The following is a 14,117-nucleotide window of genomic DNA, read 5'->3' on the forward strand; positions in this document are numbered from 1 at the left end:
GAGTGTGTGTGTGTGAGTGTGAGAGCGAGTCTGCATGAGCGTGTCTGAGAGAGCGAGAGTCTGCGTGAGCGTGTCTGAGAGAGCGAGAGTCTGCGTGAGTGTGTCTGAGAGAGCGAGAGTCTGCGTGAGCGTGTCTGAGAGAGCGAGTCTGCGTGAGCGTGTCTGAGAGCGAGAGTCTGCGTGAGTGTGTCTGAGAGCGAGAGTCTGCGTGAGCGTGTCTGAGAGAGCGAGAGTCTGCGTGAGCGTGTCTGAGAGCGAGAGTCTGCGTGAGCGTGTCTGAGAGAGCGAGTCTGCATGAGCGTGTCTGAGAGAGCGAGAGTCTGCGTGAGCGTGTCTGAGAGAGCGAGAGTCTGCGTGAGCGTGTCTGAGAGAGTGAGAGTCTCCATGAGCGTGTCTGAGAGAGCGAGAGTCTGCGTGAGTGAGAGTCTGTGTGAGAGACATACCAACTGCGCTCTCCAACTGTTAGGTATGTATATACAACTTTGTTTTCACTTTGGGCGCCGTGGAAAAATCCTGATCACTTTAGGGAGCCTTGAACCGAAAAAGTTTGGGAACCACTGGGTTAAATGGAGATTTCATCCTTTTCAAGGAAGTCATTTACTCCAATTTCATGTTTTCCCGCCACTAGGTTGGATTTAAAGCAGCAGTTCAAGTTGCCTTAATAAATAAAATATATGTTCCCCTTCGATATGCACATCAATCCAATCCAAACACTGACAAGTAATTAGCTAAGTTGCTGATCGATCCGTTCTCGTGATCAATCGGCGAAGATTCGGCTCGAGGGTTCAATAAATCACTGTGTGATGCAGTCAGTCGAACATATTTATATTCACATGTGTTCCACTGACGTGTGCTCGCTCCCAAGCCCTGGTCCTGTCTCATAGGGCTTCTCCAGCAGCAGCAGAATCTCCCTGTCGAATTAAGTATTGTGACTTGAACTAAACTGGTTCCTGGGGTAAGGCAGCCTCTACTATTAACCCAGATATATGCGGGTGGATATACCAGAGACACAGGTTTAAACCTCTGTCACACGACTGCTATGGATTCTACTACAGTATTCTGTTTATCCCACTTAAGTCTACTCAATTATTATTAATAAGCTACTAGATAACACTCATGATCTAGCCCAGTGTTTCTCAATTACATTTAGTCGTGGAACCCTTTTTTATTTTGTACAACAAAATGGAACCCCTTAAATATTTTTAGCGTAGCACATGAAAAAAAAAAAAGGAAATCCGCCACAAATTTTCTTGGTTCAAGATCAAATACCTTTAAATTGAAAGTTACATTTTTCCAGGGGGAAGGCAACTACACGTTTTGTCCTCTTTCATGTCCCATAAATAAATGCAGCCGTCCTGTATACGTGCCCATCAGGGGGAAAAAATGGTAAGGTTTTACTCTTACTTATATGATAATTATAGCATCAGATTCTTTGTTTTTTATTATGGTGTAGGGGGGGAAGTGAGCTCGCAGTGGTGTTGGTGTCTCCGTCCCTCCTGGCGGCTGCAAGTTTTAAATGTTTTATTTTTTCGCAAAACACTTAATTTTACCTCATGGAACGCCAGGGTTTTTTTTAAAAGTCCCCCACTGTCCCAATACATTTTTAAAAAACCTCAGGGTTCTGCGGAACCCCATTTGGGAAATGCTGCTTTACAGTACACGTGTTACTCCTTTACTATACTACACACACACATATAATATATATATACTATATACACACACATATATATACATACACACATATATATATATATATATACACACACACACACACACACACACACGACAGCCCCATCGCGCGGGAAAATCAGATTTAACTGATTTCTCGCACACTGCGCCCCCCCACCGCTTCCGCGCGCACGCCATATAGACGCGATCACTGCCTTTAGGCAGTCTGATCGCTCAGCGTGCAGACGCGTCCGCGCGGTCTGCCTATCTATGGACGCAGCTTAATTTATGCAATTTGACTTCTCCACAGTTCAGTAAGTGTGCTGAGCTGTCCGTGTTTGATTATTTTGTTATTGGTTTTCCAGGTTGCTTGGTGACGTGACATCATCAACGTCATATGACGTTGCGATGACGTCAGACGTCAACCAGGAAGTACTGAGACTGCAGTGGCTGCCCGACTGCAAACACAGGTGATGGGTATGAAGTGGATTTTGTAAACCTTAGGGGTTGTATATATACTTGTTAGCTTCACGCATAGTGTGTCTGCACGACACAAATTGCCGCTGCTGCTTGAGCCTCCTGAGTGGTCTCCGGCAGATGGGATTTTATATTGTAACCACAAAGATTACCCAGTATGGGTTTTTCAAGAAAAACCTCTGAAAGGGTTAAATAGGTTGTCTAACCAGGCTCTATAAAAGCTTGTGTACGACTATAGAGCTCATTACGACTGACAACTTATTTATTATTGAAAACAATGCATTTTTGGAGGCCAAAAAACTTTAATTGCTTTCAACAGTGACTCAAAGACGTCCTCGTCTCCCACGTGCTGCCTCCAAATTAATTCGGCAAAATATGACTCTAAATGATGACGTGCTGTTCCTCTGTGTTTGTTGCGCCACTGTGTATTAGGAGGAGGTGGGGTGGGGCAGTTACTGGCTTAGGGGGCAGACCTCACTGTGTATTAGGAGGAGGTGGGGAGGGGCAGTTATCTATCTGTATTAGGAGGGTTTGACGAGGTGGGGACAGGCATTTTACTTGTTGGAGGGCATTGGGGGGAGTTGTGTGGAGGGGGTGGTAGATTTAATATGGGTACTTTCCTGATAACAGGAAAGTACCCTATTATGTATACACGTGGGGTCTCTGTATTTGGGGTCAGTCACATCCTTCACCTTTTAGGTATAGCTTTATGAGTACACAAGGTACGTTTGCCCAACAGGTATTTTTAGGCTAAGCGCTTTGTGTAAGTAAATAGTTATTTTATTGCAGTATGGTCTGAGGAGAGGACGTGCCTGTCCTGAAACGCCACGTGTTTGCATATACCTGCTCTGATGCTTTGAATACAAAGTAAGTTACTTACAGAAAAGGCTCCTGTGTGCTTCCTGCACCACTTTATTTCTTCATCTTCTCTTTCCCGGAAGTGGAAACACTGACTACATCCAGGTCACAGCTGTGTCCTACTGCGCATGCTCACACTAAGGGGATCATGGGAGTTGTAGTTTTTAGAGTTCAAAACGGATCACGTGTCGCATACTGTGTAGATTAGAAACAAGACAGTAACATTTCCCAGGCACTGTGCTAGGGAAAGATAGTTTCTTCTGCATGTAGATGTGTATACTCCTCCTTGTCCTTAATATATCTCAGTAAAGCTGCTTCAGTTCCTCCCTTTTGGCCAATGTTGATAAGAAGGAGGTAACCTGGATATGACATAACCCCTGAGGCTGTAATACAACTAAGGCTGAGTCCATGGTGACTCAGCCCGTGCGGAGGCGCGCTGAGGCTGAGGGAAAGCGGGTGCTTTCCCTGGCCTTGATTAGCACGCCGTCCGGGGGCGGGCCAGTGACGTCAAGGAGCTGGTTCGCCCTCATTGGGCGAACCGCTCACGTGACCGGCCCTGCGCTCCCATGAGCACGAAAATGTAACATTTTCATAAGACACACGCTTCCGCACGCTTGCGGAAGCGTGCGCGAGCCGCTGCTAAAGCCGCTCTCATTGCCGTGCAGGGGCTCACTGCCGAGCAGCAGCGCGCCTCAGCACGGGTCAGCGCCTAAGGGCTGACCATGCCCGAGGCCTAGGGCTTGTTTTATAGTTGGCGCGCGCCTGTGAGAACGCTCGTGGACGTGACGCACACTTTTTGTGTGTAAGGGTCCGTGCTGTGAGCGACAGGCTTGGAAGCTGTTTATGTGTGTGTGTGTGTGTGTGTGTGTGTGTGTGCCTGTCTCCAACTGTGTTTGTCACAGGGAAGCTCACTGTGTGTGCGTGTTGGTGTGTCACTGGGAATCTATCAATGAGTGCGTGTGTGTTACCGGAATGCTGCATGCGTCTCACTGGGACCATGTGCCTGTGCGTATGTGTCACTGGGTAGCTGTGTGTATGTGTGCGTATAGATTGTTTGAACGTTAAGCGGCAGCAGCGCGAAAATATTTTTTACGGAATCTTCCCCCCGATCGGTCGGCTCCACGCTCACTGCCGTGCGCGCCCCTAGTGTAGAACGGCTGGCTAACCACAGCCAATTATAAGTGCCGCGCGCGCATGGTGGAGCAGGCACGCCGACTATATTACGGGCCTAGAGTACTACACACACATACAAACATACATACATGCATACAGGCATACATACTGTGGTGCCATCGCTGTCCTCTAGGGGCTGAATGGGGCAGTTATTGGACTTTTTCATCACAAAGAGTTAATTTAATCCTCCTTGGAAAGGCTATTTAGGTGATAAATAATGAAGCTAATCAACCTGTTCTGAATAGCCAGGAAGTGGGGGGAGATAGAGGAGCTCCCCAGCTACCAGGAGCTGGCTAAACAAGTCTGAGAGACACTGCTGAGAGAGCTATGCTGAAGCAGTGACGGCTAGTTACAGAGGAACACAGGAGTTTCCCTGAGCTCCCATGGGGTGGAATCCCAAAGAGAAGGAAGGACGATAGACTGTGCTGAAGCAGGGACATCGCCAGATGGACTAAGATAAGCACAACCCTTTCTATTGTTTACAAAGACTGCTGTTACCTTATTGCTTATGCTAGAGCATGTTTTGGGCTAACAACTGGCTTAGCTGGCAGCCCTGATAGTAAGGGCCTGATAAGTCAGTTAGCTTTCCTAATGGAAATAGGATTTGATTTTATTATCTGTTTTTTCTTAAAAGGACGGTGGGCCTATTCATATTATTTATCCCTGTAAATAAACCCCATGTATAAAGACATACAGCGTTTCCTGCCTCATTTCGGATAAAAGAGACTGCAATTTGGTGTCGGCATCACAATACATACATACACACACGTTCTCTCTGTCTCAGATGTCTGGGGCAGCACAGGCTGCTGGTTTTGTCTTTGAAATGCAGATTGTCCTGATTTTATCATCATGTACTTTATTGTGCAAGTTAATAAGAAGAGCCCCCCCTGCTCCCTCACACAGATGACCCCCCCCCTTGCTCCCCGCACAGAGCCCCCCAGGGGTGTGACACTGAGCAGAGCTGAGCTGAAAAGTGCTTCATCAGGACCCTGACCCTGCATTCTGCCTGCCCCAAATAACTCTCACACCATGTTTTTGGAACATAATAAAGGGCAATAAATGGGAAAAGTGCAATAACATATCGAGAAGAAAAAGAAATGATGATTGGGGTCTCTTTTTTTTTTTAACAGTTCTTTATCATTAAATGTCATTAACTATTAAAAAGCTTCTGCTGAAAATTCACTATACTTTTATGTTCGCTTCCAGACACCAGTCTGCCTACAGATTGTCACGGTAGTGCTGCCCACAGACCAGACCCGTCCCTGTACTGAGGTGGGACGTATAGTAACACGCACCCGCAGCAGAGGGAGCGTGTCCGGAGTGTGGTTAAGGTGATGTCAGGCCAGTAGGTTATAGCTGTAGTAACAGATACTTGCCGGTACCGGAATAGAAGAACCGTGGTAGATGTCGAGGCCGAGGGTCTGGCGAGAGAGGTCCGGAAGGTCGAGGTCCAAGCCGAGATCGAGGGATGAGAGAGAGTCAACGTAGTGAGGAGCAAGCCGGGGTTAAGAGCCAGAGGAGGAGAAGCCAAGCCAGGTCCAAACCTGAGAAACACAAAGCAAGCACAAGGAGATCCACACTAGGTTAGCAAAAGCTATGAAGAGCTATGATTCCAGGGAAGAACTGGGGTAATAAAGGTGGGAGAGCCAATCACAGAGGTAGGTGGAGCACAGGTGCGCTGTGGAGCGCAAGTTAATAGGTGCGCGTTGTAATCCTGGACCGGCATCAGCTGTGAAGCAGGGGGGCGTGGGTACGGCTGGAGCGAGTGCCCGGGGCATGGCCAAGCTGCTAGTGGAGTGAATAAATTAAAGCCGGGGACACGTGCAATGTAAGGCTGTCCTGGCGAATCCTGGCAAATATGGCAGCCGCGTGTGTCAGCGTTGGCTGACACGGAACCTGCCTGCGGCGGGGATTCCACTGGGAGGGAGAAGGCGGGAGTCAACTATGGATTGGATTTCGTACTCTTCGTGTCCTTGGACCAATACGGGATTGGGTCTACGGATCTTATCTGAAAAGAGCGTACTTTGCACGAATTGCTTCAACAAGGAGGTATGAAAAACATTAGGTATCCTCATAGCTGGAGGAAGCTGGAGACGGAAAGCCACAGGGTTAATTTGTTCCAGTATGGTGAAGGACCAAGGAATTTAGGAGCCAATTTGGGAGTAGGAGTTTTCAGTCGGATGTTTTTAGCTGAGAGCCAGACTCACCGGGTTTATATCTGGGGGATGTTTGGCGACGTTGATCTGCCTGGAGTCCAAGAGTCTTGAAGTACAGTGACCCGTTCGTCGGCAGCCGGTACACCCCTGAGGAAGGAATGGAAATGGGAAGACGGCTGGGATGAAATCCGTAATTTACGAAGAATGGGGATTCTTGAGTAGACAAGTTCTTTGAGGAATTGATGGCGAATTGTGCCCAAGGTAGCAATTCAGACCAGTTGTCCTGGGTCTTGGACACAAAACAGCACAGGTTCTGCTCCAAAGTCTGGTTGACTCTCTGTCTGGCCATTCGTCTCTGGGTGGTAGCCCGAAGAAAAAGACATAGAAATGCCGAGACTCTTGATAAACGTTCGCCAGAACCTGGACACGAACTGGGAGCTCCTGTCGGATACAATAGAACTGGGAATACCGTGAATACGAAAATTTCTCAAAATAAATTTATCAGCCAGGGCAGGTGAGGAGGGCAGACCCTTAAGGGAGACGAAGTGTACCTGCTTGGAGAAGCGATCAACTACCACCAAGATGGTATTCATGCCCTTAGATTTGGGCTGTTCAACGATAAAGTCCTTCGAGATTTGGGACCAGGGACGTTCCGGAACAGATAAAGGCATTAGCAGGCCTGAGGGTTTTTGTCGAAGGGCTTTACTTTGTGCACAGATAGGACAAGCGCTGGTAAACTTCTGGATGGTTTTAGCCATATTAGGCCACCAAAAGGTGTGTTTGATAAGGTCGAGGGTCCTCTTGCAGCTGGGATGTCATGCAGAATGGGAGGAATGGCCCCACTCCAAGATCTTGGGGTGAAAAATTGGAAGCAGCATAGACCCTTCCCTTTGGTACCTCTAGACCACAAGGAATGTGCCTCTGAGCCCCGATGATCTTGTCCAGAATGTCGAACGAGGCAGCTGAGATGATGAATCTCCTGGGTAGAATGGTCTCGGGAACTTCTTCGGACCTCTCTTCCGGAGAAAACTGTCTGAAAAGAGCGTCGGCCTTCACATTCTTAGTGCCAGGAATATAAGAAAGGGTGTAGTTGAACCTAGAAAAGAATAATGCCCAGCGAGCTTGGCGGGACCCCAAACGACATGCAGACTCAATATATAAAATATTTTTGTGCTCGGTAAGTATAGAAATTGCCTCTCCAGACCCTTCCAGCAGGTGCCTCCACTCCTGAAGAGCCATCTTGATAGCCTGTAACTCTCTGTTGACCACGTCATAATTCTTCCGGGCTGAAGAATTTTTTTTCGAGGAATAAACCACAGGGATGTAACTTGTCTTGAAGAGGAGAGCACCGGTAAGGCGGAAAAATGGAGGAGAATAAAATCTGTTATGAGGAGGGGAAGAGAGCTCGATGCCGGTGAAATTTTAGCGCAACCCCGTTTATAACGCTGTGTCGGGGTTGTGGACCCCAAGGACCGCGTTATAACGGGGTTCAGCTGTAATTCCTCTGTTAATTTTTTAGATTTAACAATTTATATTGAGGGAGATGAGATAAAAACTAAAAATTATTTCAAAGAAGTAGATGCGTATAACTTTATTCTTCCATCAAGTTGTCATCATAAAATTGGGTCAAAAATATTCTCATAGGCCAATATAGGAGAATCAAATGCAATTGTATGGATAATCAAATATTATTTAAATCTACTACCACAGTCAGTTAATCTTCCCTGAGGATATCACTCACGTGACGAAACGCGTCGGGCTGTTTGCTTACGTGATTGACGTTCACCAATGAGACGGAGACAGTGCACAAGGGAAATTCAATTGAAGCACCAACAGCTGTTTGGACGTGTGCTGCCTTTGGATGTAAGCCGCACACCGCCGGTACTGGCGTCATCGTGGACTTGCGGTCCCACATCAGAGACGGCATTACCCTGGGGTTTTCTTCAATTGCACCGGGCGGCTAACCCTTCGTGCACCGACATTGTACCCGTTCTCCGCTCCGATATGGCGATGCCACTTTTGCAGAGATTATTCCCTCAAATGCGAGGTTTTACTCTCCCATTGTGCAAGTCCTAGTGACTTGTCTCTTTTTAACCTTGATTAAAAATTGTCAACAAAATTACGCTATGGACCTTGCGCTTACATACATACAAGATAGGGATAGACAGCGCCCTAATATAAGTGAATATATTGTGAACATTTTAAAAGTATTTACTTTAGTGCACAATAAGTGATAATACTCATATCAGGAACTCCAGCTGGGAGTTAGAGCGAGGGGCGCAGTGTTTGGCTGAACACCTGAGTTGCATTGGAGCACTCTATCCCGGTGTATGGGAGGGCTGCTCAGTGAAGGTGAGCCAATGGAAATCTGCCATCCGGTGAGGTGTTTATCTCCAATGAGCGGAGCATCTGAGGAGAGTTGGAGCACTCACTATCTGGTGTGTGGGTGGCCGTTCTCCGGTGGAGATCCAGCGGAGATCCGTGAACCAGTGAGGTGTCAACAACATGATCCCTGGGACCAGTGAGGTACAGTGAACGGCGGCACATCTTGAGATTTGCGCACTGACTGTCCGATGTGTGAGTAAGCTGTTCTGTGTTGGCAGTCTACCAGAAATTCAAACCCAGTAAGACACAGGGGACTTGATGCCATCAGTCCCTCTGGCGTGAAGGTGCCACTATATCAGGCGATCCCTAACTCTCTGAATCCCGAGGTGACGGACAATACTATATCTGATGAAAAGCTGCTATACTTGAAACATTGTTCGCTTTGGGACACTAAGAAATAGGTATTAGGTCCCTGTTTATTATAGGAAAATATTATGCACTTTAACTCACCAAAATCAGTTGTAGCAAAAATGTGTCTGAATCGTCATTCTCCCGAGTTCATTCAGAGCCTAAAGCATTACTTATTAAATGTTTTAATATATATATAAAAATAAAGTTACAATATAAGGCAGAACAGCTTCATAAAATAAAAGTAGAAAACATAAAAAGGAAACCTATACTTTAACAAATGCCATAGATTTTCCCCCAGAGGTCACTGGTAAGAGACGATGAAATATCCCGTATCTGGTCTCAAATATGTCTCTGTGGACATCTGATTTTCATCATTATTGCTCAGACGTAAATACAATTCTTTCCCCTTGAACACAACCTAAACCCAGCCCGTCGTAAATCAGTGGTGAGATTGACAATCTTATGATAGAGTAAAACACATCCCGCAAAGGAAGTTGAAAAATAATTTTCCTTATGTAAATGTACTCATTCACTTCTATAATACTTGCTCACACGTGAGACACATTAATACATTCAGGCACTCTTGGCAGACACAATGAGACGTAGTACCTGCTAGACCTCACGTGTCTGTAATCATTATGTGCGACTCGGTTCCATAGATACACGTCATTTTTAGCATGTTCAGCAGAGGACATCAAATGATATTAAATATGAGAATAAGGTCACTCTTGGTTTGATACCTTCTATAGCCACGCCCCTGGCCATCCATATACCCCCTGTCGAGAAATGCTTTGAAGCTCGGTCTCCTGTGTACAGACAGTTGTCACAGGGGCTATATTTTACACCCAAGTCTCCAGACATTGCCCTTGTCTCCACAGAAAGGTGTTAACATACAATAAACCCACTCTTTGTACTTTTCTGTCACGGGTGCTCACTGCAACCTGGACTGGACCGCGGGGCTGAAGTGGAGAAGCCGCAGGAGACACGAGATAGGATAAAGTTGCCGTGCAGCTGGGGAGTGGTGCATGTCCTTCCGGTGTCTGCCCTGCAATAGCGCTGTGGCCCTGCTCTCCTCCGCTGGCAACATACTTTGCTGCGATCCCCTGCAAGTGAAAGGGTAGGCTGCCACTATACCAATCATACTATGAATGTACAGAAATAATTTAAAGAAAAGTGCAAACACAACATTGAAAACAGAAAAAAAAGAAAAGAAATAATACATAATTCTGTAGGTAAGAGTGTGAATGACATTGGGGACAGCAAGCCAAAGAGCAGGGAGAATAAAAAGGCAAATGGGAGAAGGAAAAGGGGGAGGGGAAGGAAAGAAAAGGGGGGGTGGGGAGATGGACCGGAGTTAGCCAAGAAGTGGATGAATGCCCCCCCCCCCCAAAAAAAGGATTGCCTTTGTGTACGTTCGCTCTCCCAAGCTTGGTGCTTGGGGAGACAAACAAAATTGACTTTGAAGCACGCTCAGCAGTCAATGCGCGCACACACACACAGCCACACACAAAAATAGCCCCGATCCACGCCCCACACCCTTTCCACCCTCCCTCCCCCGCTCGTGCTTCCAGAATTATGCAGGACAACCTGTGCTCATGCTTTTAGAGTTGGTGATGTCACCGCTCTCCGCGGCAGCGTGGACGCAGCCTAATTTTCTAGCGCGATCTGTTGAAATATGTAAGTATTTAGACATATTTGTATTTACATTGTATACCGTTTAATAAAGGTTTTTTTTCCATGTGATTTTGATTATATCAGGCAGGGGAGGCCCGAGAAATTTCATGGATGAAAAGGGGGGGCTCGGCATAAAAAGTTTTCTCACCCCTGATATAGAATATTGTCTCTTTCTTTCCAGACCCAGATGTCCAAGAAGCAGCCATTACGAAGAAGATAAAGACAAGGTTGTACATTTTGAAGAAGAGGCGACATTGTATTTTTGTATTCCTTTTTCATTTTTATGCGGAACAAATAAAAATGCTCATTCTTTAAATATACTTTTTGGTGTGTTCATGTTTTTACTGTCTATACACTTACAGTAGTACTATACCTAAAGTTCATTGGGCATTTCAATATATAAAAATGTGTCATTGAACTGTACCAAATACAGTACTGTACAGTATGTACAAAATAATATAAATCTAGAAAATAAGTGGTTTTTTACTGTCTAGCAGTACTGTACTACTGTCTAGCAGATACAGTATTTACTGTAGTGACTCCATGAGTAAATGCACTGTGCGCCATCTTACTGTACAGTAATGAAATTGCGTTTCTGCTTAAATAAACTTACAGTACAGTATCTATACTATACTAGAAAAATCTAGAAAATAAACGTTGTTTTAACTAGTTACAGTATACACAGTACACTACCAGCAGAACTGTACTACTGTGATGACATGCATATGCATTTCAACAAGTTCCAATTAGACATACATGCATGCGCAGAAATGTTATGACACGCATACAGTATGTGTTTCAATCAGGTCCCAATTAGCCATACAGGCATGCGCAGAAATGTGATGACACGCATACTGTACATTATGTGTTGCAACAAGTTCCAATTACACACACGCATGCGCAAAATAGATATTTTACATTTTACATTCGGAAGTAGAAGCGAAAGCGACGTTGGATTTTGGTATTATTCCTTTTCCTTTATTATCCTGTACAAATCCAACATTTAATTGGTTAAAAAAATACTTTTTGTTGTGTGTTATCATATGTTTATACTTTTACAGTTAGAGGATTTGTGTATGGCTAAGGAGCCTCAGAAAGGACTTCTTTCCCATGTACAGTATGAACTCGTAAAGTTAATCTTCAAATTACAATTACACATACTTGAAGTACTTTACTGCACGGCAATAAAAGATAGAATTGCAATTAGATTTTTAAGACTACAACTCGCGATCGCACACTTGCGTTTCTCGACGGTATTTCACACAAAGCTAAAATGCCATTTTCTGCACTCGATAAAAACATTAGTAAACATGTGTCTTAACGCGGAAAAGATTGAGGAAATCTCACAGCATGCAACCAAAAAGTTTCCAGTCTAAGAAGACCAGAACAAAAGTATCCCAAATGTTTGCACTCTCCATATTTAAATCAAAAGTATCATCAGTAAACTAATTGCTAATGAATGGGCAGACTGATACAATATCATGCTTAGAGACTGGTCTAATTTCCTCAAATTAATCAAAAACAATAAAATTGTATTAATCAATATACAATGTGATAGATAAATACAAAGTGATAAATAAAAATATGTGGCGAGATGTGAACCAGTGTAGAAGCAGATGAGCACATTCATTGATGTATATATACTCAAATAATCCAAACCACAATTTATAAATTGCAGATTAATTATACTGGGAGTGTATTGTTCAGACGAAATTGTGTATGCTCTTTAACAAAGCTCAGAAGTGAGCATGACCATACGGTAAGCAGGTACTGCTCATTAAATCTGAGCTAACTGGGAACACTACTTACAAAGCTAAACAAATTATATGTGTCACTCTGCCTTCACACTGCGTATTGCAAAGTCCATACACAGGTGGACAATGACCTGAGTTCTTATGCACAGTGAGAGATAGATTATGTATATATATAGACTGCTAGTGTCAATGTAAAGTCAAACACTGCTTGGAATCAAACATTTATTACACAGAGTTAGTAAGTATCAATTGCACAACATATATTCCCTCTACCCAATAAATACATCGCTCAGATTATAGAGCATTAATCAGTAGCGGTAGACACTTTGTATTACACTTCTTTATGGTAGGAATATAGCGTTCAACACTCACAGCTACATGTGCTGTTAGTAATCAGCACATATCCCCTAGCCCGGTAAAGCCTTCCCTATCGGAGAGGGCTCCTAAGTGGTTGGGGCAAAACTGAAGGTAGGTTATATAGCGCTTCCTACGAACTCAAATGCACCTGAAGGTACTTGAGTGCATTAAACATGTTATGGCATCAATCAATGCAGCATATGGCATATATCACATTGTCAACAAGGTTGTCACTTGATTTAATGAAATCTAATTTTATGTCCCATTATATATATGTATATGTAAAGAAAAATGAAGTAAACAGACAAGATTGTCATCAATATCATGTAGTTGATTACATTTTTACAAACAACTGAATGTATCAAAGTATAGGTTCAATTGTCATAAATGGACTGAAAGATATTAAATGGGTCCAAGTCCTGGGCAAACAATTCCTTCAGTTCCTATTATGTTCCATCAATTTTTGAATGGGAAATTACATGTTATAGAAATAATATCTGTAATGTTGACATGATTGCTAGCTAGTAACGTCTCAGCTGCATTGGTTATACATGTTGTAAATAATTGACAAGGCACAGATAGGTTTAAACTGAACCAGAATCTAAATAATGATAAATAGATTAATAGTACAAACCACTTTTAAATTACAATTGGGAAATGAATTAGTTCAAACAAATGGTTATAACAATGTATCCTCTTTGCAATAAATTACCTTGTATAAATATATACTATACAATGTTCAATAGAACACAATAAAGATACAATAAAAAAACAATGTGTATGTGTGTATGCAGAAGCAAATTATCTGATATATTGATAAACTGTGGCCTCTAACATAGGATAAAAGCACCAACATGACGTCAGGACGAAACGCGTCAGAGTTTTTTCACCTTTGCGGATATCAATTTTTGATTAAATAAATGCTTTTCTACTTCAACTAATTGTGCTTGGTTCATTTATTCATTGAGGGCTGTGACCGCCAAAGAGCAACTTTTTTTCTATACCAACAAACCGGCAGGAGCATGCCAATACAACGTGACATTGGAGCATCGATACCTACATCAGCGTCACCTGGCAGTTCATTGGATCATACCTTGAGTACTTGCCAGCTGATTTTCTTGTGTGGGACACAGGGTGTTGGTGAGGGCAGCAGTTGCTGGATTCAATGATTTACCATGAGACACGTCTTTCCAGCGTGTCTTTTCGTATCTCTATCCTGCATCCTGCATTCTAGCCCCCCACCCTGAGTGAGTCTGATCACACA

General features: G+C 44.1%; 1 protein-coding gene across 6 annotated transcripts in view; it reads right to left on the reverse strand.

The window, feature by feature from the left end:
* The window catches only part of LOC142466732 (uncharacterized), a 73,868-nt gene extending 70,764 nt beyond the window's left edge, over nucleotides 1-3,104 (reverse strand). The window contains exon 1 of one of the 6 annotated variants that reach the window (XM_075572079.1): nucleotides 3,026-3,081. The gene's annotated coding sequence lies outside the window, so the exon portion shown is untranslated. Of the gene's footprint in view, nucleotides 1-3,025 lie in introns of all 6 variants that reach the window. The other 5 variants (XM_075572081.1, XM_075572074.1, XM_075572076.1 and 2 more) reach the window with 5 other exon arrangements.
* Between the last annotated feature and the right edge of the window lie 11,013 nt (nucleotides 3,105-14,117).

The sequence above is a fragment of the Ascaphus truei genome, chromosome 15, assembly GCF_040206685.1.
Source record: "Ascaphus truei isolate aAscTru1 chromosome 15, aAscTru1.hap1, whole genome shotgun sequence".
Taxonomy (NCBI): domain Eukaryota; kingdom Metazoa; phylum Chordata; class Amphibia; order Anura; family Ascaphidae; genus Ascaphus; species Ascaphus truei.